The following is a 6000-nucleotide window of genomic DNA, read 5'->3' as shown; positions in this document are numbered from 1 at the left end:
CACTTATCAGACCACTGCTCTGAGGCGCCACACCAATGTAGACAAGCCAATATCAGACCTGTGTCTGGAGTTGATAAGGTGGTATGGCACCAGCAGCCCAACAGAACACCAACAACGGCTAACTGGCAGTTGGCATGATGCTATTAGTAGTGTCTGCTACTCTTGTACTCCCACTTGAAATCCGGGTGGCAAAATGTTCAATCATCGCCTTGCTAAGACGGGAGAGACAAGACGAAAGTGACTTTGGAGCGACTCTGTAACAACCTGACTTTTCATGAGACACATAACATTTCCAAAATCGCCACAGAACCGCGTTGCTGCAACCGGTACCAGGCAGCCTGTCACCCAATCTCCACAATAAGGCCAGCCCAGAGCGAGGGGGGGGGGGGCGAAACAATGGACAGAGGTGAATGGCCGTGGGCCCGTGACACGGCAAACAGCCATTGTCTCCGTCGCCCCTTTGACACACAGGCGGTGCCTCCATTGGTGGAAAGTGGTCGTGGTGGCGATGTCTCCATTGTGGAAGTACGGTAAAATGTCTTTGTGTCCCGGTTCTCCGCTCCCCTTATCATTTATGTCACAATGGCACACTGTATTCCCCTCACCGGCAAACAATCAGACCCTCTGTTCCCACAGGCCATGGACTCACTGTCCACTGTGACTGTACACTGGTTTCACAAACACATACCGTGGCATGCACACACTCACAGACACAATGATGTTCAACACAGATCCACACATGGCACAATCACGCACAAATAGAGTACAGCATGAGGGATGTCATGGCGAAGATAGGTTTAGACTTACAATGAATGACCCATAGTAACTATGTCAGGATTACAGAGGGTTAATTACAGTATGAGCATCCGCACCTATTTAAAAGGCTGCGTTTCTGCTGAAGTTAGCGTTTTGTTTCTCTAAACTTTCTAACTATGCCTGCATGAATGACAGATCAGACAGTCAGACACACTGCCCTCCGGCTATCTAATGAACCCTCTCTCTGTGTGCTGACAAATAGAATGAGAGCTCCAAGCGTCAACACCACGTTTAGGAGATCTGCTTTTATTTACCCTGAAGATCAAATCAATAACCATTAGGGAAACTTCAATCAAACGCAGAGAGAGCCGGAAAACAAGTGCTGTGTTGTAATCACAGTTGAAAAGACTATCATGTTAAATATTCTCTCTGTTTTAGCAGCAAAGAAAAATGTGTTTCAGACTGCAGCTCATAGAGAAGTGAAACAGGAAGTATTAAATTGGTATTGTTGTGTCAAAGCAGTCCAGGGTTGTTTTCAGAAGAGAACATTGTAGAGCCATTGTAATATGTTGCATGGAAGGACATGTTATTTAGCCAGTATGAGGGTCTGCACTTAGTCTAGATTAAAATGAATGGTGACCGGTCCGTCAGAGAAAACACATCTGTTGAGTTCAAAAGGGGCTTGCGCTCAAACCATGAAAAGGAAAATTCCCAAGGAGGCCGAGATGCAAGAATACACTTCATTTAATCCATGCTCGAAAGAATACAAAAGGTTAAAGTGCACCTTTTCATGGTTTGAGTGTGAGTACCTTTTGAAGTCTACAGGACATGTTATTTCACATATATGTGACCTCTCCACAACAGTAACATTTTAGAGCCATTAAATGTGGTCAGCTTGATCCAGTTGAGAATGTTGCATTATGGGTAATGTGTTAAGCGCACCATGGGTCAGTTATGGGTCTGAATGCACTTTACTGTCCTCGACTCTGAATCCGACAGTATGTATGTAGGGCCTATGTATACAGTAACTATACGTTTAGTCAGATTTACAGTATGGCCGCTGCTCACTGCAACAGAGCCTTATTGTTCCTGAATTGTGTTATAATCTCATTAAGCCATCAGTGACACAGGAGTTCACTGGGAAATGAACCAATCAGAACACCACATATCAAGACGCACTCGGAGAATGACTTTTAGTCTCTTTCTACATATTCTGTTGTCATGATGTTTATGTTGTGATTTATTGTTGAGTTGATGATGTAGCGGATGCACAGCAGGTGCCATACTTTTTTATGTCCAAGAACTCTGTCTCCAACTCACTCTCCTCTTCCCTCCCCACTTTCTTTAACCCCACACCACTCTCACTTTCTGCCCCCTTATACTCTTTCTTTCTCATACCCACTCTCGCTTACCCTCTTATTCCCTACCACTCCCCTTCCTTCCATGTCCCTGAATCTCTCTTTCTTTAAACAATTTTTCTCTCTCTTTTCAGCTCCTCTCTTTCTCTCCTCCCCTCTCTTTCACTCTATACACCATGCACTCTCTTCCTACCCTGTCTTTCACACTTCTGACTACTCTCTGTCCACACCTCTTTCTCTTTCTCTATTCCCCAGCCCTCACTTTCTCTTTTCCTCCATCTATCTCCCCCCCCCCCCTCTACCTCCACCTCTCTCTCTTCTGCTTGGGCTGTAACGAAACCTCCTCCCATTGATGCCTGTCCTCTCGCTGCTCTGTTAATTACTCCTCTATTTATTTAGCCGATCTGTCCGGGCGGGGGCTGTCCCCGGCCGTGGGGATTGTCTGACTCCTGCGATAAATAGCCTGCATTCCGATCCTCTGATGCTGACATTAACATGAGCCCCCCCCCCCCCTTTTATCTCAACAGCGCATCAAATTAGCACCCGGCAGATTCCTGCTACAAAGAACCTGGTAACCAAAAAAAAAACTGGAGACAGGTCGATTGGTGCGGTGAGGCCTGCACAGTACGGTGTCTCTTTCAGCCAGGTCACCTGTGATACAAGTCTGTTACCGACACCCATCCATGGTTGCGTTACAAACACTTAGAAGACACACCCTACCCCCTCAGCCCTAAAATGAAGTGGGTACTTCTGATGACGTATCACGACGTCTGACGAGTATACACTTGCAGGGCAAGGGGCGAGGGAGGAAGGAATTCATTTAAATGGACCACCCTTGCCTGGAAATTCATCAGTCGTTCGTCCTGCGACGATTGTGTTTTTAGCCACCGGTAGCTTGTGGGTGCTTTATATGCACTACAGTCAATTATGAGTGCATGTTTACTTATATTAACTATATAATGATTAATATACGCCTACTGTACGATAGCTAGCAAATTAATTAACTAACTAACGTTAGCCTGCCTAGCTAGAACTTCTGAAGAAGGGAAATGTTTTATTTCTACAATTTCCAAAAGATAACCAAACAAAAACATCATTACATTTACGAGACGTGTTTGTGCCATCATTTGCATTAGTAGCACAATTTCTAACTTATTTACTTTCGTTTTAACTTACACTTGTATGTTGGCTCCATATTGACGTTGAGGTTTAAAGTTTTGGCTGACTTTTCTTGGCGGATGTACAATCATCTCGAATTGAATTATGGGGCGTTTCAGGCCCGAGGTGAACATAATTGTACACTCGCAAACTCCATTAAAAACGAGGGCTGAGGGGCTTACGTTGCAAATATGGCTGTGGGGATTCCCCCAAGGGCATAAGGCGAGGGTAAGTGCACGAGGGTGTGTCTTTTAAGTGTTTGGACTGCAACCCAAGTCTGAGATTGTCGGGGGATGATGTAGAAACCCGCCACTAGGGGCAACAGTGAGCGATGTTACCTTAAAGTAGGCTTTGGTTTACCTAGGGCGTTGTGGACAGGGATGGGAAATGGGCATAAGCATCTGCCCCTGGTCCCAGGTAGCCTGTTCAAATCCAGCGATAGAAGGTTATTGATAATTTTGTTTAAGCCTATCCCAAACCTTAACCCTTACTTTAACCATACGGAGTTAATGCCTAACCTTAAGAATTCAGAGTTAATGCCTAAACGTAACCTTGGAGCATACAGAGAAGTAACCAAACACTTCAACATTTTATGTTTGGAAGAACTTCGAAATTTGACGTTTGAGAAACATGGATGAACGACTAATTCTGCCATGAGACTGTGAGAGCTTGTTGGTCTCTTTATGGCTGTATGTGGGCTCCAGCTCTATCGATGAACGCCACTGCCAGGGTGTCTGGATGCAAACGGCATTTAATGGTGTGTGAACATCAAAGCAATGGGGGTGTCATTCAAAATAAATGAATTTAATTTCATGCTGTATGATGGAATTTTATGACGAAAGTGACGAAGACCTTTCACTTCTGGTGGAATTGGTGTGCATTTATGGACAGAATGATCAGTAACAATAAACCAAATTGTTGTGGAAGTAGTATGCTTCTTCTTTATAGTATCACGGCTAACAATCTTCACATACTATATACAATGTTACACTTTCCCCGTGTCGGCTAATCAAATAACCTCTTCCATTGATATCTCATTCAGTGGCTCTCTCTCCATGACTTCATAGCCTGTTGTTCTATAAAGAAAAACTATTTTAAACGATGCAAAGCTGATTTCCATAGAGGCAATAACATAGTTGTTATTCACTGCTAGAAGCAAAGAAGCAGGGTGACATCTAATATCCACCCCAATGACACATCTCATTGGGGTGGCGTTGCTATGGTAAAGGCTTGACCCCGTGCCCCCCCATCGCTGAGTCTAGATCCGGTTTCATCAGTTTATAGGCTGCTTTTATTTTGGGGTTCAACCCCACTGGCCCACTTGCCATCACTGAGGAGGAGTTTATGAGGAGGGGTAGGGGGACAGAGAGAGAGCCAGAGAGAAGGAGGGAGAGAGAGTGTTAAAGGGGTAGAGTGTGAGAGAAAGACGGAGGGATTGAAAAAGGCAGAGTTGGGAAAAAGATTGAGAGCGCCAGTGTTCTCCCAGCCAAGTTGGGAGAGACAGAGACCTGGTTGCTCTCTTTGCCTGGTTTCACAGTCTATGTGTGCAGGAATGCATTCATTAACGTAATTCCTCTGCCCTCAAACAAGGGTGCCGTCACTGGGTGAGTGAGTGGAGGATTGGGGAGCTGGCTGGGCTAGGGGGTTTTAGGAGGGGGGAGTGGAGGATGGAGGGGAAGCATAAATACACCCCCTTCCTTCAAACACAATCTCAGAGCAAGAGAGGAGGACGAGACTCTAGCCAGCCTCCGCATCCAAGTTTATCTCCATGAGAATGGCTGTGGAGGCACAAAGGGATGAAAAGGTAATGGAAAAGACCCAGGACAACCCCTTCCTGTTCTGTTGGGTCGTTTGTTTCAGGGCTGTCAGTGCCAGGCCCACAGCCCTCCTCGGCCTTCTCAAACCCCCTCAGCCCGTTTCACACTTACTTCCCAGCTTTGTTTTCGGGCTGTTTTTAAAACATTGCCCCTGGTTTTTTCATTCACGTGAAAAGGGATGGCAGGCAAAGTGACATCAAACAGAAAGTGGGGCAATTGTTTTTCTAATACATCTAAAAGCCAGCCAGCTCCGGGCATGGAAACTGCTTTAACAAAAGGAAGGCAAAACCATTAAGCCAATTCAACTATTTCTATAAACCCTTTAATGACAGAATTTAAGCAGTTATTTATTTTTTATTTTATTTAACCTTAATTTATTTAGTTATAATTCATGCTTATTGTGTGGAAAAGTAAAACATCCCTTGCCTTCACTGGAATTAACATAGTTTTGTGAAATGCTCGTAATGCTCGTAACTCAACATCAGTAACTATGGAGGCATAATATTTTAGCGATTTAGCAGATGCTCTTATCCAGAGCGACTTACAGTAGTGAGGGCATACATTTTCATACTTTCTTGTACTGGTCCCCCATGGCATTGCAAGTGTCATGTTCTACCAACTGAGCCACACGGTACCTATAATAGTACACAACAACATCATTCTCGCCTTTCTATTTAAAATGAGACATTCCCACAAACTATGCTAGATCGCATGCACTACCTCTGATGAAGTGTTTATTCACAAAATCCCCAATAGTTCAACTAAGTTTAACTGTAGACTTCATTTTCAACATATTACCGAAAGCGTCTCCTTCAGTTTCACAGCTTTTTAAGAAAATATAACCATGTTATAAATGATAGATTTTCTTCTCAGTTTAACTGCGATTGACTCTGATGTGTCCTGGCATTTAG

This window comes from Salmo trutta, chromosome 5 (genome assembly GCF_901001165.1).
Source record: "Salmo trutta chromosome 5, fSalTru1.1, whole genome shotgun sequence".
In the NCBI taxonomy this organism is placed as follows: domain Eukaryota; kingdom Metazoa; phylum Chordata; class Actinopteri; order Salmoniformes; family Salmonidae; genus Salmo; species Salmo trutta.
The sequence above is the reverse complement of the archived record's forward strand: the minus strand, read 5'-3'. Positions refer to the sequence as shown.